Source organism: Mercenaria mercenaria, chromosome 19 (assembly GCF_021730395.1).
Source record: "Mercenaria mercenaria strain notata chromosome 19, MADL_Memer_1, whole genome shotgun sequence".
Lineage (NCBI taxonomy): Eukaryota > Metazoa > Mollusca > Bivalvia > Venerida > Veneridae > Mercenaria > Mercenaria mercenaria.
This window is the reverse complement of record NC_069379.1, coordinates 3,661,354-3,683,320: the sequence shown is the minus strand read 5'-3', so window position 1 is coordinate 3,683,320 and position 21,967 is coordinate 3,661,354. Positions and strand designations below refer to the sequence as shown.

Genomic DNA, 21,967 nt, shown 5'->3' with positions numbered 1-21,967 from the left:
AATCACTTGCCCCTCATCGATATGGGTTCGAGCCTCCCTCAGGGTGTTGAATTCCTCATGTGAGGAAGCCATCTAGCTGACTTACGGAAGGTCGGTGGTTCTACCAAGGTGCCCGCTCGAGATGAAATAATGCACGAAGGGGCACCCTGGTCTTCCTCCACCATTAAAGCGGGAAAGTCGTTATATGACCTATGATGTGTCGGTGCGACGTTAAATCCAACCAAAAATATAAAAAAAATGAACAATATATCTGCTTCTTAATGTGCTTTTTCAAAATATCAGACATCCTAAAATGATTGAGTTCAATTGGCATTTCGTTAATACAATCATGATCTTCGACAACGATAGAAGAGTTTCGACTGAAAACAGATCACTTATGAACTAAAACCACCATGGGTCAGATCGTTCAGCACGACTTTTATGTTGTGTTTTTGTACTGTTTAGTTTCTCAGCAAGATCATTTCGGCCGGGTGGTTCCAATACTTTCGCTTTCATAGCCTTGGGTATTGTATAATCACCCCTTGAATATGGTGTCTGCTTTATAACTCTGTCTTTTGACAATTCCTGTGATATGCAGGCTCCATATCCTCAGATCCGCTTTCTAAATTCCAGTTTGTTTAGTTCTGCCCATTGTTTTCTCGTTTCGGGCAACCCGTGGTTAGAGGGCGTGGACGGTAGCATGCATTTTCACTACCGTCCATGAACAGGCTCAATAAAACTGAGCCTGCAAAATTTTCATTTTTGTCGTGTTGAGTGACCTGTGAAGTTTTCACCTTTTCTATTTCAATAAGCTCTAATTTAATTCAAATTCAAGAAAAAAGCTTCTTGTTTATTTCCATACATTTCCACTTGCAAATACACCTACCTTGCAGGCTATGTTTTATTTGAAGCGTCGGTTTAATAGTTATCTCTTTTTTCAATTATGTAACCGTGGATAACTTACTAAGGGAAGAGAACAAACTATGATTGAATTACTCTGTAGTGTTTACTTTCAATTCATACTTGAACCACCGTAGTGGTATAAAGAATTACCGCATATAGGACTATCGCTTCAAAAACATTGTAGCAACTTAATTAAATATTACTCTAATCAGCATTCCTTCTATAAAAATGAAAACAAACATCTTACGCAAAGAATAGTTTTGCCAGACGGCATCGGTAAGTCTTGTCTGAACGCTCCGGCCCACAGACTTATTAGAAGATTAATAATGTTAGGAACAAGCGTTAGTATCTGTAACTTGACAAACAATCTGCATCTTGAATTGATATCCAATTCTGGGTCTAGGCTCATTGCTTCGAATAAAGCTAGTATCGATGTTTTGCTCACGGTTAGACAAGCTAGAAGAAGAATCCCAAATATTATAGTAAACAACCACTTTATGACAACGGCAAACGCTGATGGTTTATGTCGATCTTTATTGGACATCTTCTCGTGCTGTTTCCTTTCTATCTCAGGCATCGACTCAATAGTCAGCTTGGTGTCCTCATTTTGCTGCATGCTGTCCTCATTTTGCCGCGTGCTGTCCTCGTTTTGCTTCGTGATGTCCTCAGCTTGAGCCCCTGAGTTTCTTGTTGCCATGCTGGACTAGAAATATATATTTAACTAAATTATACAGATGTCACTATTTACCAATAATGTAACTCTTTATACTATTTCGGTCGTGTAAATAACTGAACATACAAAGATATATTTCAAAAATACAAACGTATGTATCGGTAGTTTTGACTTTTGCGAAATCGTTTTTAAGCAAGTCCCAAACAAATGACATATTACAAATAAATATAGTTGTTGTTCAAAGGAAACAAATGAAACTGTAAATTATAAGACCCTTGCAAAGAAATGAAACTTCATCGATAAACGAACGGCTTATGCCTCCTACATTCGGGTAAAGTACGCGATACTATTTCGTGTCAGTACTGTGATATTGATGATTATATACCTAAAGATACGTTTGTGAACAAGATAGAATCTGTATTTCCGTTGAACTAGTGTAGGGAGTGGCTTCAATCCATCAATAGTGTCACAGGACCTTCTGGAAGTGGCAATAATAAATTACGCACGTATTGTCTTGTAAAAACAAAATATAATACGGAAATGTATTGTAAATCGATAACGCCACCGCGACTTAGAGTCGCCTCAGTAAATCCCACTGTGGTGTTGCTCCGTTGAGGATAGAAAATAGTCGATACGAAGGCTTGCTCTGTGACAATGTTGAGGATGAGAAGCACGTATTAGTAGACTGTAGCTGATAAAGTGATCTGAGTGAAATACTGTTTAACAATTTGAAAGTTGTAAGCATTGATAGTAATACAAATATGTCTAAACATGATTAATTGGTATTCCTGTTTACTAATCTAAACATGATAAGGTTGTCTGCCAATACCTGTCTTAACATTTTTACAGCGTCGTGAGATTTTGCTATGTAAATAATATCCTTTTCTTAGCATTAACATGGAAAACAGAGGCTTCAACTTAATATAAATATTCTTTACCATTTGACTTGATTTAGTGTTTGAAACTGTTTTCCATGTTAATTCTATGTCATTTTAAAAGTTACTTACAAATGCTGTTTAAAGAGTACACTTATAGTTGTGTTGGGGTGCACATACTACAATATATTTTAGCTTTTGATAAAAAGCGGCTGTATATTGTGTTTCAATGTCTTTTTATTTGTTTGTCCTCGTCATTTTATCCAATAATCCTATTTATTTTCGATAATTCACGTTTAAAAACAACGGAATATATTGTGGGCCCGTCTTATCAAGATACTTACGAGAATATTTCTCGTATCTTTCTCGTAAGTCTCTCGCAAGGTTCTCGTAAGTCTGGTAGGTGTCTTATGAAAATTATCGTAGCTACGATATCGTAAGTTTCTACATAAAATCCTCGTAAAGTTACGAGAGGGTCAGGGGTCTCGTAAATATTTACGATATCGTAAATAAAATGGCGGCATCCGTGTGAGCAACCACGACGAAACTTTCTGTCGAAAATACTGCAAATTGTTCAGCAGTAAAACTTGATTTTCCGTGTACATGTTGCACAACAGTGGATGAACTACGTCATCGATCATACAAAAGCACGCGCTTTGGGTCAGTGCGACACGAAGCGGAAGCGAGTGTAAAGGAAATATTGAGCACATATAAATTCTGTTTATCTTCGCTGTTTCCTGTGTTGACAGATCAATTGGAGGGACATGCTGGTAATAATTATTGTAGAAATATTCGGTTATTTAGGTATAATTTTATGAGTGTCGATATGGCAGACATTCATCATCAACGGTTATTTGGGGTCGACTCGTACCCTGTTTACTTCGTATCAGTGTTTTTTATCATCTATATAATAAAAGAAACTGAATGTGCATGAGACTTGATTTTAATATATGTAGGTGGGTAGAGTATAAGGGTGCACTTATACTTCCTTGCTATTGAGCTAGCTTTTATAGCGACGTGGTAGTGTCTGCCTTAGGTGTGAGAGGTCCCGGGTTTGATTCCCGGTCAGGGCTGAAGTATGATCAGCCTGTTACATTTGGCGCCCAACGTAGATAACTCACGAGTAGATGTGAATGGACACCTTGGAACGTCCCATAGAGGTTCAAACTCCTGGAATTTGAGGACGAATTCTAAAATGGAGGGGGTGTATGTAGTAGGGTAGAGTATAAGGGACGTATAGCGACGTGGTAGAGTGTCCGCCTTAGGTGTGAGAGGTCCCGGGTTCGATTCCCGGTCAGGGCTGAAGTATGATCAGCCCGTTACATATAAAAATAAATTAAATAGGCATCAATGATCTATATTTGATACTGACAAATGCCTGCAATTGAAGGGTATGTTTGACAGTATTGCAACTGTAACAGTCTCAGGAAAAATGTGCAGCCTCGACTGGGTTTCAAATCTCGGACCTTCTGCTTACCATGCCAAAGCTCTACCAACTGAGCTACATGTACCGAGGCCACCCGATACGAGAGCCGCTACACACCTTCCCTCTTATTGCGAGACATTAGCACTCCTGGCCAATGTCTGCTGCAGACTGTTAACTGAATTCAGATTCACACCCCATCCAAACTGCTTTGCCCTGCATGGGCTCCAAGGGTGAGCATCCTGGACGAGCCGCCAAATGTAACAGTCTCAGGAAAAATGTGCAGCCTCGATGGGGATTCAAACCTCGGACCTTCGGCTTACCATGCCAACGCTCTACCAATTGAGCTACCGAGGCCACCCGATACGAGAACCGCTTATTCAACTACACAACTAATATGACCTGTCTGTATTGAACATATGTTTACTGGATAATAAAGTCAAGGAATTCTCTTGCCCTCCAATAAATTAACTGAAAGCCACCTAGCCTGCATGATAGTCATCAGGTAACCCAATCCCTAGTCGAGAGTCCTCTAGGGGTTTTGTATCTGGCTTGAAATCTTTATTTGACATATTTGTGATATTACATATGTTATGCAATGTAAGTTACAAATGAAACATTCTTATCACACAAGCTTGGTATCACAGTTTATTATAATGTCTTTAAAACTATTTATGTTGCAGAATGCCAGAAGAAATTACAGACAACAATACTGCTCAGTGCAGTAACCAGACCTAAAAAAAACCACTGCTCAAGGCAAACTTTTGGGACAGAGTGCTGCATACATGGGCTTATGCACAAACTGAGATTTTGCAAGTCAACTGTCAAAGTCATAAAGAGAGGTAATAACAGGAATGGAATCCATAATACCTTTTAAACTGTTAAGCAGATATTTAAACCTATGACAAATATATGAGTTATTATTGAGATAACAATTATAAAAGATAGGAAATAGCAAGAAATTTATATTTAGTTATAGTTATGTTCATGATAAAAAAAAATTGGCTGTCAAATTATAACCAAAGTTATTATAACCCTTCAAAGGTAGTTTGTTGCATTAAACCAACTATTTCTGTTTTCTTAATATTGTATTATAAATAAAGTTCTAAACAGTGACATCTTTTTTGTAACAGATCTATAGTGGACAATGTTGAACAGAGTTGAAGTCCTGGAATCTCGGTCAACTGCAGATAGCAGCATGGCGTAAAGCAGACGTCTTGTTTCCCAGTCCAATTTTAGTCAGGTATTCTTGGTGGTATGTGACACAAAAGCCATTGAGTTTTTTTTCTTCCTCTTGAATTCATACAATTCATACAGTCATATAGAACCATGAAAATGTCATTTAAGTTTATAAAATGTTCAAAATGAAGTAATTATAAAATTCCTTCATTCTAAAGATATAATTATGTCTTTGTCTGAATTATAGACTAGTAGCAAATATATATATTCCTTCTTATCTTAGAGTGACAGTAATAAAAGTTTTAATGTATTGCACATTATAAATAATTTAATAATTCTTCATATTAAAGCAGATTTTATTGTTTGTTTCTGAAAAAAACAGTTGACAGACCATATTACTGATATTACATTTTGTCATAACTATAGCTTTAATAAACCAGGATAAGTTTGAACATTAGCTTTACTTTTTCAGGTATGAAACTGCAGTCAACACAGGTTTTTAGAGGTCTGCAAGTACAGAGTTTTAAATTGTGAAATAAAGTAAGTTATTTTTGTCTTTTCTAAGACCTGTAGGACATATTTAAGACATACATGCTATACATATTCTCTTTTACTTCTCAGAATTCATCATATAATATGTCATACTAGATAGCACACAGTACTGTTTGTCCATATAGAGTACACCTTTTATTTGCTTGAAATATTTTGACTTTCACAACTGATGTGGTATCAGTTGCCCTTTGTTGCTGTGCATTTGAAACCCACGCTAGGGGTATAGCATTCTTTCATGCAGGAAAGTTATCCAGCTAATTTACATAGTGTTGGTGTGTTAAAACAAGTGCCTGCTCTATCTTGCCTGAAGTAATACCTGGGCTCTTCTGTCACCATTAAAAGCTTGAAAGTCATACTAAAAAATAGTTTTGTCCCTTTTAAGTTTCTTACATTTTTGATGTTAACAAGAAAGCAGAAAGCTGGAATTTCTACAATTTAAAAAACTAATCAATCATGTTTAATAATGTGCCAGGAGTTTTACATTATCAGCAGGTTTCTCAAGCACTACTTTATGAAATGCTTTCAAAGGTCAGTCACACATGTCTTCTTCATCATTAGTTGATCTCACAGACAGGTCACATAGAGCTCTCTAGCTTTATTTTGTCAGATTGTGCCTCTTTTTTAAACTAGAGATTTTGGCAACAGTTTTGCCTGTGTCTCAAAAAACTACTAGGCCTTCATAAATACTTTGCTGTCATCAGATAACCTCACAGGGCAAGTTGTGTAACTCTAGCTTCAGTCTTGTCAAATTGTGCCTCTTTTAATTTAGAAAATTTATTAAAGATTAATGCATGTAAGCTGGTTTCTCATAAACAACTTCCCATATGATGATAATATTTTCAGCTTTAGAATAGTTAAATACACATAAATTAAAACATGGATGTATATGTGACAGCACTGATTTTAAGGGTTTGGATAGTAATATTTTAAAATCAAGAGTTATATCCCTTTGTTAGTTTTATTGTGTTTTGTGTGCATTCATGTGCCTTGACCCTAGGTCAAAATTTTCCCTCTGAAATGCTTTAATTTCATTGGGTTAGTCTTTCATAAGATACCTGGTCATTGTTTGTATAGTCATGTAACTGAATACTAGGAATATAAACTAGCTATTTTTTATTTAGGGACCCAGACTGTCAAAAATAAATGTTTAACATTAGGTATATGGGCATTTTCTCCAACAATTTAGGAACCCAGCCCAAAATCTAGGGGCCATGGGCTACTAAGCCCCTGCTAATCTATATCCTTGAATACATGTATTGAGCTTTTTATTTTAAAACAGTTGAATTAATATTGGATTAAATACAGGTTTTTTATTTCACTCACTACAGTTTGTAATTATCAATTCAATGGTCCCATAAAGTGCTTAGTAATGATTTTATCTTTTATGCTATTGGCTCATTCTGTTTAGACAGTTAATATTTTGTTTCATAATATCACTTTCTTATATCACTGTCTCATTCTCTATTTGCACTATAAACCATTTAATCATTTACAGACCTCTAACCAGTTAGCAGTGTGTGTGTGTGTTATGCTGTGCTGAGATATTGCTGTGACATATGGTGCATTAAGGTCCATAACCTGGTATGCATAATTTGTATTTGTAACCTTTAATTAATTGCATAGCAATGTACATTTGAGTTTACACACTTCCTGAAGTATATGTATTTTAGCTGTAATATGCCAGTACACACATGTATATGTTTGAGCCTCAGATGTCATTATTTGATTAAGAGATGTGCTTAATATGAACTGTACGGTATTTTGTGTAACAACTTTGTGTCTTACATGATTGTAAGTATTTATAGTAAGTATTGTTCGTATGTATTTTCAGGATGTGTTATACTAAATGCTACGGAGATACTAATATTAAAATAGTAAAACTACAATTGGTAAATTGCTTGTTGACCTTAACAAAGGAATGAGAAGAACCCATCCCCATAAACACAATTAGTTTTTACAGCCAATCATTATGGCATCCTATAGAAACTAACAGAGTGGCATATACATATTCTATATTACTGTAGGTTGAAATTATTGTTTTGCCCATACCAAAGTTTTAGATATGGGTAGATCATCAGTTTTTTTTTCTTCATATTTTTTTCACAATACAATGTTTAAACTAGAATTGCCGACAGAGCAATTGTAAACAATTCTTACATTCAACTAAACTTCATTCAGAAAATTGCACTAAAGTAACACAGTGATTATGACTGAAAGAAGATAATAGGATATTTGTTTTCATATAGAGAAATTAAAATGAGGGTTGGATCAATAATTGGTCAGTCAGTTGAAGTAGTTGAGGGTGGTTCTTTACATTATTTGATGGAAAAACATGTATATATGGTGTGTTTTTTTTTCAGGTATTTTATGTGTTGACAAACTGTACAAGACATCCTATTGAAGACAGTTGTGAGTGAGCAACAGCCCAAGACACCTTGTTAATGCTGCCTGTTACCTACTGAGTTTCTACATACAAGTCAAGTAAGTACTGCTAAACTGAATTCATTTGAAGCTTTTTTAGCTTGACTGTATGAAGTATATGGAGGGCTGTCTACTTGCCCTGGCATCAGCATCCATGTCTACACCTGTTAGTACAAGGTGGATTTTCTTCAAACTTAAAACCACATCATATGACACAAGGGACACAACTCTGGCACCAGTATTCCATGAATTATTCCCCTTTTGTACTAAAAATTTCAGGTTAAATTTTCAGTGCACTTTTCATTCTATTAATTATTAAATGATTAAAACTTGAAATACATTGCAGTTGTTCCACGTCATCTCCCACATCAAAATGACACAAGGTTCCAAAAAAATACACAAATTTTTAATGAATTATGCAAAATTGTATCTGGGTCATATTGAGTCAAAAACAAGGTCACTCGGTCGAATCAAAGGAAAGCTTGTAAACACTAGAGGTCACAGTTGTGACTCAATCTTTATGAATTTTGGTCAGAATGTTAATCTTGATGGTCTCTAGGCTAAGTTTGAAACTGGGTCATGTGGAATTAAAAACTAGGTCACTAGGCCAGATCAAATGAAAATCTTGTCATCACTTTTAGATTTCACAGTTTAAGTTGGAACCTGATGAGAATTGGTTATAATAATTGTCTTGATAATCTATAGGACTGGTCAGCTTTGAATCTGGGTTATCTGGAGTTAAAAACTAGGTCAATCTTCATGAAACTTTGTCAGGATGTTTATCTTGATGATCTTAATGCCAAGACTGAATCTGGGTCATGTGGTTTTAAAAACTAGGTCACTAGGCTAGATCAAAGGAAAATCTTGTTAACACTGTAGAGACCACATTTTAAGTTTGAAACTCATGAAAATTGGTCAGAATGCTTGTCTGAATGAATTCTAGGTCAGGTTTGAATATGGGTTAATAACTAGTGCACCCAGTCAAATAAACAAAAAAAAACGGGTGTATGTGCAATAGGGGCTGCGTTTTGGAATGGATATTGGTGAAATTTTATCAGAATTAATTTCTTGATGAAATCTAGATAAAGTTTGAATCTGGGCCATCTGGGGGTCAAAAACTAGGTCACCTGGTCAAGTCAAAGAAAAACATTGTGTCTGCAATAGGGGCTGCATTTGTCATTTGATGTGCATGAAACTTATTCAGAATGTTTGTCTCCATCAAATCTCAGATGATTTTTTTATCTGGGTCACCTTGGATGAAAAACTAGGTCAGCAGGTCAAATAAAAGAAAAGGTTTACACTCTAGGGCCTACATGTTTGATTAAATCTTTATACAGCTTTGTCAGAATGTTTGTTATCAGTCATTAGGTCAAATAAAAGAAAAAGCTTGTTTACAAGGTCACAGTGACTCGGAACATTTAAATGCTTTCCGGATGATAACTTGAGAACGCTTGGGCCTAGGATCATAAATTTTGGTACACAGGTGTAACATCATGAAATACAGGTCAGATTCTACTTTGAGGTCAGTAGGTCATAGGTCAAGGTCACAGTGACTCGGAACAGTTAAACGGTTTCCGGATGACAACATGAGAACGCTTGGGTCTAAGATCATAAATTTTGGTACACACATGTAACATCATAAAATACAGGTCAAGTTTGACTTTGACGCTAGTAGGTCAAAGGTCAAGGTCACAATAACACAAACAGTTAAACGGTTTCCAGATGAAAACTTGAGAACACTTGGGTCTAGGTTAATGAGAATTATAGGGAGGTTGGTTATGACCAGCAGATGACCCCTACTGATTTTGAGGTCAGTAGGTCACAGGTCAAGGTCACAGTGACCCGAGACATTTAAACAGTTTTCAGACAATAACTTCAGAAGGCTTTGGACTAGGATTACGAAACTTAATAGGGAGGTTGGTTATTACCAGCAGATGATTTGTATTGATTTTGAGTTCCAAAGGTCAAAGGGCAGAGTGACCCGAAACATTTAAACCTTTTCCAGACAATAACTTGAGAACGCTTCGGCCGAGGATCATGAAACTTCATAGGGAGGTTGATCATGACCAGCAAATTACCTCTATTGATTTTGAGGTCAGTAGGTCAAAGCTCAAGCATGTTCACTGTCGACATTGGCTTAGTTCTGTGACAAGGACATATTGTGGGGGTATAATTCGTCACTCCTGTGACAATCAACTATTCATTAAAATTGATCTATAGCATCATTGTAAGGTCATCTCTCAAATTTGTTCAAATGAGGGCACATGATCTGTTTTATGCTTTTATACTGATCACAAATATTATTATTCATGATTCTGTGTGTCATAAATATATTCCCTGTCATATGGTGAAGGTCTTGGACCTTCTTAATTCGTCCGTCACATTAGCTGGTGTACTCAATTGCTCTTACAGTTACCATACATGGTATGATTAGGCTTAAGAAGTAGATGATCCCAAATGTTTTGGGGATTAGTAGGTCAAGGTCATACAGATCAGAGGAACAACCCATCATGGGGGCATACACGTTCTTCAAACAGCTCTTATGAATATGTGTATCTTGACTGATTTCTTTTTTTTTTCAGGTATCCATCAAAGATTGGCTATGGTGTTTACAGAACTGAAAGCCAAGCTGTGATTTTTGAAAATTTATTATAAAGTTCTAAATGGAAATACAATTTGAAAAGCACAGACAACTTCTTGTATTTTTAAGCTACCACTTAACCATAGTGTTAATTGGTTGATTACAGACATAAATGTATGCCGTGAAGTTCAGTTTAAAATGACTAAATATAAACGCTGTAACAGGAGGATTGGTCAATAGCTGAAAGGTCAAGCTCTAAGGCCATTATTCACAAGCCAAATGCTTTTGTGTCTGAATCTCGTATAGAGAGATGTCAAAAGGTCATATTTATGCCCAACTTTGAAGAATATGTGGTGAATTGTTTTGCTCATTGTTGGTCTGTCGGCGTCGTTTTAAAAGGAATGGTCTCTGTCCTGACGTTCGTCCGTAACATTTCTGTCGCTAAGTATATATCCTAAACCCCTCCAAGGATTTTCATGAAACTTGGGTCAAATGATCACCTCATTGAAACAATGTGCAGAACTTATGAGTCAACCGTGTCTGCTCTGTATCTCCTTAACCCCTTGAAGGACTTTCATGAAACTTGGGTCAAATGGTCATATCATCAAGACAATATGCAGACCTCGCGAGTCAGCCGTGTTGGCTCAGTGTCAAAGGTTTGAGCTCTGTATCTCTCAAACCCTTGAATTATTTTCATGAAACTTTGGTCAATTGATCACCTCATCAAGACAATTGTAAGAACTTATGAGTCAGCCATGTTGGCTCAAGGTCAAGGTCACAACTCAAGGTCAAAGGTTTGAGCCTTCATTTTTGGTCTGCTATGTATCTTCTAAACCCCTTGAAGAATTTTCAAATTCATAGATGTTGTCATATAATTAACAACGTCAGTGCTTCCACCCATTTCCATCAGCCCGTTCACTATCTATAACAGTGGCGGCGGACAGCTATCTTTAAGATTGCCTTGTCTGGTCAATAACTAGATAATACTTGTGCCTACAGTAGTCAAACTTCATGGGACTATTACCTGTAGACAGCAGATGACCCTTACTGTTGTTGGGATCGGTGGAATAACGTTCATAGTAATTTTGAGACTGTAAACAGTTTCCGACCAATATTTCAAGAGTGCGTTGGCCTACTGACGCTAAGCTTTATAGAATTGTCTGTGGTAAGTAGACTTCTATTGTCACAAGGCGTTGAGACTGAAAACTTTGTCTGCTGTATACTTGAAGAGTGCTGCAGCTGACAGATTTAGAACTACAATATAATATCCTGTCGTCATCAAATGATCATTACGGGTCAGTTGTTTGAAGGTCATGGTGACCTCTAGACTGAAAATGTTCTCCGGCCAATATCTGAAGAACCCTTTAGCCTACAGTCTTTAAACGTCCTTGGAAAATTGAATGTAAATGACCTATACTTTTTACCTGTCAGTATGTCGGAGGTCAGGGTCACTGATCCTTAGACTGAAAAGTTTCTTCTTAATAACTATAGAACACTTGCTCCTACTCTAATTCACAGGGGGCCTCCGTGGCCGAGGGGTTAAGATCGCTGACTTCAAATCACTTACCCTAACCGACGTGGGTTCGAGCTCACCCGGGGTGTTGAATTCTTCATGTAAGGAAGCTATCCAGCTGGCTTTACGGAAGGTCGGTGCCCGCTTATGATGAAATAATGCACGGAGGGGCACCTTGGGTCTTCATTCACTATCAAGCTGGAAAATCGCCATATGACCTATAACTGTCGGTGTGAATTAAACAACAACAAAAAAACCTAACTTCACAGACATATTTTCTATTTTCAACATATGACACTTCAGGTTTTTGCTGTTGATGAGTCGAAGTCAAAGTGAAAAAGATGCTCATTCATATGATTTACATACTAAGCCGGGGTTTGAACCTGTATTGAAGTATGGGAAGATTTTTGTTATCACTAGGTTAGGAAAGAAACAGCCATAAGTGTCATTTCGTCATGATATGTACGAAACAAGGCCGGAATGATTATTTTCGTAAAATCGCGACCAAGTCTGAAATTTGGATCAAAAAGTAGATCAAATCGCAAAATACACGTTTACAACTAATGTCACATTTTCTACTTTATGTTTATTGTTTTGATGAATTCAAGTTACAAACTGTTCATCTGCGAGCAAAATATACGTCACTAGTTGAAATCATAGAAACTAGCACACTGTTTCTGTACACTGTCCTGTCAACTTCAAGTATTTCGACAGCGTAAGATAGGTTTGTCTGTCAGAAAAATTCTGAATAGTACATGCAATAATTAATCACAGGTGCCCATCCGGGCATTCTTTTAAGAACGGGTGAACACTTATAAATACTGACCTCCCGTAAGCCATACTGACAACATCCTCACGTGATGTTTCGAACCCACAGCGAGGCAAGTGATTCGAAGTCAGCCACCTTTACCACTCGGAGACACCATTCATTAATGTTACCAAGCAACTGGTGCAACGCAATGCATGGAAACATGGTACCGTACATTATCTTGTGTATATTGCTACATATTCATAGTTATTTTAAGCATATATGAGCGCGCCGCCATGAGAAAACCAACATAGATCCATGCTGTTCGCTAACAGTTTCTCTAATTCCAATAGGCTTTGAAAGCGAACAGCAGGGATCCTGACTAGACTGCGCGTATGCGCAGGCTGGCCGGATCCATGTGGTCGCAAAGTCACTATCATGTCGGTTTCCTCATGGCGCGGCTCATATGTATTACCCAGAGGGACTTGAAAATATTGCAAATTGGGCCGTGATAGATCGGATCTTTTTCAATGGTGTATCCTTTGTAGTTTATAGGGCATTTAATAGGGCAAAAATCATTTCAGGTTATGTAAAAAAATCGTTACTGTTTTTAAGTTTGTACATCAGCTCATTGCCTGTCCTATGGTTTTCCCAAATGTCCGAAAATTGCCTCAAGTTATGTTCAGGGTATGTTCCTGACCGCCTATACACATCAATAGTTTCTTTATTTCTTACACAAATTATAACAATTCGTCTGCGTGACACTTATCAATATCCAGATACTATACTCAGACAGTAACAAGGAACCATACTTTTATACATTCTTTCAATGGCACATATATAAATTTTATATAAAGTCTTCATTGATATACATGCATAGGTCCCAGTTCAGCAGTCAGTTTTAAATGTCTTGTTTTGTATCATTTTCACATAACAGTTCTGTCTGAAATAAACATTATTACTTGGAAATGAAAGTTAATTTTCACAAAAGGCGCGTTTCCGGATTTAGACCGTTGAAAAACTGGATTTAGTTAGGGAATACACGTATGTAAAGGAAGTATAAGGCGGGTGATGGTAATGATGGCTCCAAGATTTTGAGTGAGAGTAGTGAGTTTTCTAGAAAGATCTGGAGGTATCATTCCCGTGAAAAATTAAGAAAGAAATTTGGTGATGATTTTAAATTTTCATAATATATGGCCGTTTTCGTCATCCAAATTCACAATACAAACATTAGCATTTTACTGTAGCTCGAAGTAAACCAAAAATATCGTAATTGATGACTTATATCTTTATTTTAACATTTCAAACGATACCCAGTAAGCTTTAGGGGTTGAGCGTCGCCTGATCCGCTCGCCTATTCTTTCGTTTTCATTGAATCGGGGATCCTCGGTAATGTACGTTATATCACGAATATTAACGGAGGTTCTCGAGGGTTATGTTTGTATCGTCTGCTATTTTATTGAATCGGGGATCCACGGTAATGTACATAATATCACAGATATTAACGTAGGTTCCAGAGGCAATTAATCCTTGTGTTTGTCCATGCAGTCTTTGTGCACACTTGTCATGTTTGTTTTTTTCTTTTTAATATGTCCAATCGTCGTGTCTGAATGAGAGATTGAATGAGAGAAAGAAATACATTGGTCTGTTTTTTTTTAAATCCCTTTGCACTTTTCACCGCCGAATTCCTTCGGCCCTCAGAACAGTCTTTCTACTCCTACGATCTACTTTCCAGGGATCTAATTTCCAGATTTTATTTCTACCCCTAATTGTAAGATGGTAAATCTTACATATACTATTAGGCCTACTTCAAATTCAAATCATTTTGAATTATTTAATTCACTTCAGTTGTGGTAAAATATATTTAGATATATTGTTGATATTGTATTTTGTATTTCTTTACACAATGCGTGAGTTATTGTTTGTGCAATTTTGTATTAGGCCTATGTCATGTTATGTTAGGCTTTTTATATTACGGAATAAGAAAGAAGTAACGAACCGACGCCGGGAATTGCTATGACATTAGTAAATAAAGGCTATGAAATTATTATAGTTTGTTTGATAAAAAGATGACTTAATGCCTTGTGGTTACACAATTATATACAAATGGCTGTGATTAAGATGAAAATGTATTTCAGATTATACACCAACGCACAATCCAGACTCGCACAAATCACGATTTTTCGAATTGTTTGTAAATTTCTATGGTAGGGTCAATCATTGTAAAAATATATCTACTTTAAATATTATCAGATCATTTAAAATGAAACATGCTTTATCATTTGCGCACGATAAACCAATTCTCGGACGATCAGAAAACACATCGACGATCAATATAGGCTACACATCCGTACAATTACTTCCTACTAGTTTTGAAAAAAAAGTGACATGTTATCCCAGGTGAGAACTACACCCTGTGCTTTGTTCATTTACACAACGTCAGATCTTCTGAATATGATGTACGCATAAAAAATTGCTTTTTTACCAGTCCGAATTCAAACAGACGAAATATGAACACTTGAACATCATCTCAACTAACTAGTTTTCCAGTGCGAAAATTTTTGTTTTTGTTTTGGAACACATTTATTTTAAACATTTATCTCTCCGCCGAAGAAAACTTTTATAAAATATGCTTATTAAATAAGACTCATAAATTTTATTAACATGTTTATGTTTAGATTATGCCGGTTGTTTTGTTACTAAGCAAGTGCCCGTTTTATTTACACGACGTTAAAAAAAATGTAGACTGCGTCACTGTGTTTAACCAGTTACGAGAAAGTTACGAGAAAGTTACGAGGATTGCGATATGCGGACTTACAAGGACGTTGATAAGACGGTTTGCGAGAATCATAAATATTCTCGTAAATCGGAACTTACGAGAAATGGACCTCGCAAGTTTCTCGTAAAGTTACGATTTTGATAAGACGGCCCCTGTGTTTCTGCCAAACTGTTAATAAGTACAGTATTTAAAGCTCCCATAAAAGAAGTAGAATATTCGAATATATTTACATATATATAATTCGGTTAAACCGAACTTCACAACAGCGGGTGTAAAAGTCGCCCCGACTTTATCTCAGTGTTGTTATATTTTCTGGTCCTTCGGGATCATTGATTTCAACTCATTTAGATTTGAAGATTGAATACTGCTTAAGCCGGTGCTAGGTGGCGTGAGCAGTGTTGCATTTTCCATTATGGTCCATGAACAGACTCAATCAAACCGAGTCTGCATGCAATTTTCACTGTTTGCCTGCTCTCGATGCTTCCGAGGGATCTAATTTCCAGATTTTATTCCATCGTGTATTTCATTTGTTGGTAAGCAGAGAATAGAAAGTGCCATAATAAGAGAAAAGAAAAGGAAAGTAAAGACCATCTCCGATAGCGGAAACATTTCTGAGACATAAACAAATGTGCGTGCGTGTGTGTGCGCGCGTGCGTGTGCGCGTGCGCGTGTGCGTTTGCGTGTGCATATGCGTGTATATTGTTACGTCTAAGGTTACCGTAGCAGTTGCTGGTTATTTAAAAAATCTTACAATAAAAACAAACCAGCAAAATACTAACAATAACACATTTATTTAAAAAAGTAACAATTCAAATACCTTGAAAATATTACCTGGGCGTTAAGTCCGATTCCAATTTGCAAGAATAATCAAAATCCTGTCCTGGTTGAATTAAATTCAATAAGTATCAATTTAAAAATGTTTTACATATAATCTAATCTTAACTTAGTATTTCGAAAGAAAGGAAGCCCTCTCTTGTCTTTTAAATCCTTTATGTTAATGTAAATCCTTCAAATGTTAAATGTCCAAACAAGTAATATTTGCCGTTGACCTCTAGCAGCCTGCTCATTCCTACTGGTCCGTCATCTGCCTAATCTATAAGTCATCGCATGCATTTGGTTTTTAAAGTCTTAGAAAATATCGAAATATGAACCTACAAGTTTTAAAATCGACCATAAGCTTATCTATCCGTTTCAAAGTTCAAAGTCAAGATTACAAATGGAGCTCAAATGTCAAATATAATTGTTATGTTCCGTTTTCTCAACTTAACGTTATAACCATTTCATGTATTAAAGATTGCATACAATAAAACATCTTCACAAAAATACTCCAACAATATAATGTTTCCTGTGGTGGATGTTTTCTGCCATTTCGCGTTTTCGCCCCGCGATCCCGCCGGGTGAAACACGAGAATAAACAAGTTAGAATGGCGGGGGACGCAGAGCGAAAACACGATGATAAGGAGAGTCGCAGGGCAAGATTTAGTAACTGGTATGTTGGGGTCGCGGGGCGAAAATACGATTATTAGCGCTGCTTAACTCCCTGGGGCCGAAATGCGACTTAAGGGCTTATATGTTCTACTCTTGTAGCGTCGATAACCGACTATATTCTCGTTATCAGGACTCTCCAGGACGGCGATTGACGATTATAGTCGCAGCATCGAGATCATGCTGATTGCGTCATGTACTTGTTAATTTTTTGATAATCCTGGCAAAAGTAATATCGATTTGCATACTGGCCAATAGTATTATTTCTTTCTTAGATGTTGCAGTGATCAGTTGTATTAATAATTATTTCCCTTATCAAAACGAATGTTTGCAATTATCCGCTCATGTAAAAGAAATAAAGAAGACGAACTCCGCTGTTTTGTTCATAATGTATAAATTTCTCTATTCAAAAGAGTGCAATAACATTTTATGTCAGCGACCTTTCTAAAAATCACCATTATGACATATCGGTTCCATTTGATGATGATTCTAACGATAACATTCCGTTGACTAAGATAGCTGAACATCGGGGATATGAATGGCTGATATATTCGTACACGTACATCGCATACTACACAGTTGATAAAATTACAACAAGTCATGTTTTTTTAAGATGAAAAATATGTGTGTAAATAAATGCATGTTTGTAAATTTAATAATTCTTCAAAGATGGATGTAATTACCATCCCTTCTCGGTACTTTACACACGGTTTATAGATAAATTATACATCAAAAATAACCAACGATATTCCGGATGTAAATTTTAAGTAATATTGATGTAAATATTCTTTGTTAATAATGTACATTTTGTATTTAAACTTATTGGAATTTAATGTGATTATATGAAAAAACAAAGTAAGAAAATAAATCAGAAACGTTCAAATATTTACTCAACGTTACAGGTGTGTTAAAATTTTGAACATTTCGAAGCAGAAATATTATTTTATTTAGATATAAGTTAGGACGAACTTTGATATAAAAAACTTCGAAGATTTTGTAAGTTTACTTTGGTTTACACCCAAGTTATATTAATGTTTTCCTGCATGATTTTAATTGACTGCACGCGAGTGTGGTTATAATAAGATCAAATAATGTTCTTCGACGTCCTGTCGTAATTCTTATCTTGCCGCAGCAGGTATGCTACGATATCGGCCTCTGGATTTAAACTTCGAGATTTCGCACCGCGTCTGGACATTTCATTTACTAAATTTCGCCCCGCGACCCAGTTAACTATCGTGTTTTCGCTCAACGTCCCTGCTAAATAGCGAATTTTCTTCCCGCGACCCCGCCGAAAATTAACAAGTTAAAATGGCGGGGCCGCGGAACGAAAACACGATAATTAGCCGGATCGCAGTTCGTTTAACTCCGTCCCTTCAAATACAATTTTTTTTATAAGGTTGGAAATACATGACCCTACAAATTATTTGATATTGAAAGAAGAAGGAAAATAAAAATGCATTTTACAATGTATTTTGGATCCGCTGATATCCGTAGAAGTCGTTGTCGCTGATAATTTTATAGTATGCGCGTTAGTCTAAACTTAAAATGTATGTCGCGGGACTCGTGTTTCTATGGTGACGTATTTTTCTCTCAATATTTAACAACCATGTATGATAACGAAGTTTTTTCGACAACTTCACTGCCATTCTGTTAATGACACATGGAATATTAGAGCAATGTTGTTAGATGAATACCACTTTACGTTGTAACCTATCTATCATAGCGTTTTAAGTAATCATTGCAACAGAGATGTTTAAAATATCTTACTTATTAAATATTGCTTTTTATCGTAATTTCGAAAACTATCAAATAAAACAGCGTAGAGATAATGTTTGGCGCATGGAAAATGCAAAATTAAACAAGATGTACAGACAGAAAATATGGATATGCATGTATGAACACACTATGAACACACGATTCATTTCCAAATATTTCAACAAAGCAGCAAAATTTAATTACCAAAAGGTACCTCCTCAGTGATAGGTCAAAATGATTTGAGGTCCTGTGAGATTTCTGAAATGATTTTGTGTTGGGTCAGAATCCCCCATAAGTAACCCACTTGTACAATATCTCGACCCGCATACAATTAATTGGACTAGCAATAAAAGAAGAATCGTAAAATCATAGAATAGAAAAAGTGGAAACTCCACAGGTCGCTCAACACAACAAAAACGAAAATGTTGCAGGCTTGAGCAGAACTCAACATTTACACATGCTAAAGGTACAAAAAACAATTTAGAGACATCCACAGATGTGTTCATACGGTGGTGCACATGGAACCTTCAATGTTACACTAGCGTAATTCCATGAAAAGCGGCCTATGGTCCCCAGTTAAAAAAAATGGGTATGCCCTAAACGAGAAAACAATGAGCAGAACTAAACAAACTGGAATTTAGAAAGGGGATCTGAGGTTATGGAGCCTGCATATCACAGGAACTGCCAAAAGACAAAATTAAAAAGCAGGAGCTATTGAACCAGTAGTGACTCAAACAATTCTAATAACTTGATTATGATTGCAATGTTTTTAAAAAATGAAACTTAAAGCAGAAGATCAAGTTGAAGTAGGTTAAACATTTGGAGAACTTAAACAACTGTTGAAATATTCTTTCTTTGGGTAAAGTAATAGGAAATATATACGATGGAATAGTGATTTTTAAGTTTAATTTGCGCATTGTTGTTGTTTGCAAAGTCAGAATTTTCATGAAAGCTATGATATTTCAGCTAACATAAACGAGGTGCGCAACGGGGGAAGACGTTTGCTTTCGACTTTTCTTGCGACGATAATTGCCTAAATAGTTAAAAGTCAGAATAAATCATTTTAGTTATTGGGTAACAAAACTACTAAATATCCTCTATTCAATATGTGCCTTCTGATATTTGATGTGATTTAAATGGTAATAAATGGTAATAAAACTTTTCAGCCGCACCTGTTCCGAGCACCGATTACTATAGAATATAGGTCAAAATCCATATTACATGTTTACAGCTCAAGCCAAATTATTTTTGTTCAAAACATTTTATTTCTAAAGTGTGTAAAATGTCGGTGTTATTTGAATTAATTTAAATAAGAAAGCTTAAAAGACTTACAGTAGTACCAAACGTGGGACATTTTAATGGAAAAACGTTGTGCTTGGTATTATTATTATCATGGATAGTGTTCAAACTGCAGCTATTATCCTTAAATAGACCAGTTGACCTTTGCATTTTACATTTAGATATCATGTGCCACTGGATTCGTTTCCATGGCAACATTAATTCAATTCCAGAAATCACTTTTTTTCTCCTGAAATTTAAATAATTTCAGAGCATAGTTTTAGTATCTAAGTATCAAATTATCAATGGAAACGGAAAAACAGGCATAACAAATCAAGCTGCCAATTTGCATTTGAAAATGGCCATAATAAGTAACTTTTAATCCAAATATATTCACAATAACACCAGTTAGGCTTGCCATCATCCATTTTCTTACATTCCGAAATAACATTTCAATATAACAACATAATTATTATTATTATCTACCAGATTTTTATAGCGCTCTTTTCATCCATAAAATAAACGTTCAAAAGCGCTATACAAACAACATATCACAGAATGATATGGACACACAATACAACACAAAAATATATCAACAATGAAAGGTATTTAGCCTGAATCAGATTTTACTCTACATTTAAATTGTACTAGATATTATAAAGAATAATAAACAACAGTAAATAGTTTGTTTTCCAGTGCAAAGTTAGTTTCGATAGACCTTAAAGAAAAAGTGTGTTTTAATGATCTTTTGAAAACATCCAAGCTTTTAGCGTCTCTAATGGTAGCCGGAAGAGCCGCATAAAAGCCGCAAAATATTTATCAATAATCATAGCGAGACTCATAAAATATTTCGACAAATAATGGCAGTTTGAAAATAGTTCAAATAAAAAAATACTCAAAATTACGTACTTTCAAGATAAAAGCTTTCAATTTTGCGCGGTAATTGACACGTAACGTAATGACGTCGATGACGGCATTGTGAGGCAACAATGTTGTAACCTATTCATTATTTCAGCATTATTACTGTAAATCACTTTATATTCGCGCGATCTTTATTTCGCGAATTCCCGCACCCTGTATTATTTCGCCTATTTATGAATTCGCGAGGGGAGAGTCAGAAATTTAAATTCGCGAAGGTTCTTATCTTATATTAGTGAAATTCCCATTCCAGAAGTCGTGATTACATTAATGTCCATTATTCCGTATCTTAACGAATTTATGCACGCCAAAGACTCGTTAAATGCATGGTTTGTAACGGCTATTTCGTTTTAATCGACACATTGCTTTTGTTCGGCTGAAATTAAGAGAGGGCCTTTTAATCCTTTATTCAATTTACGGGCGATTTTTCTTATTACATTTAATTGCTGATAACAGGTAAAGTTTATGAACTATTTGTATTATTCAAGGTTTGATTTTAAACGCATTAACTGGTTTTATTTATCCGTTTCTGTTAGAAACGCCACCTATAAACAAGGCGGCCATTTTGATTTGATATTTCTAAGTAGAAATAATATACATTGTAGTTTATGAATGTATGGTGACTACAATTATAAATGTATCGCCCTCCTTTGTACAAAAAGAGACACGTTAGTAATATATTTCAATATGTATATATGTTATAACTCATATTGTCATGTACTACATGAATTGAGTATTGAATTAACTTGAAACTTGATAAAATGTTCAAAGTTCGTTACAGTCATTTCATAAATAATTGTACGGTACAAAGTATACAATACAATGGTATGACACATTGTTGCTAATCCCTATTGTAATCTAAACAATATAGTGTGTAAAAAATCACGCACTCTACTTGTTTGACA

At 35.8% G+C, this 21,967-nt stretch overlaps 2 long non-coding RNA genes across 3 annotated transcripts; one reads left to right on the top strand and one right to left on the bottom strand.

The window, feature by feature from the left end:
• Nucleotides 1-249: 249 nt before the first annotated feature.
• Nucleotides 250-17,014, bottom strand: LOC128550904 (uncharacterized). The gene is made up of 2 exons (XR_008368540.1): nt 16,458-17,014; nt 250-1,585 (listed from the first exon to the last, which is right to left on the bottom strand). It is a non-coding gene; the product is annotated as an uncharacterized LOC128550904 (long non-coding RNA).
• On the top strand, nt 3,083-10,691 carry LOC123532754 (uncharacterized). 2 transcript variants are annotated; one of them, XR_008368538.1, is made up of 6 exons: nt 3,083-3,200; nt 4,537-4,695; nt 4,987-5,096; nt 5,505-5,572; nt 7,080-7,165; nt 10,588-10,691. It is a non-coding gene; the product is annotated as an uncharacterized LOC123532754 (long non-coding RNA). The 2 variants fall into 2 exon arrangements; XR_008368539.1 differs by lacking the exon at nt 3,083-3,200 and adding an exon at nt 3,263-3,386.
• Nucleotides 17,015-21,967: the final 4,953 nt, after the last annotated feature.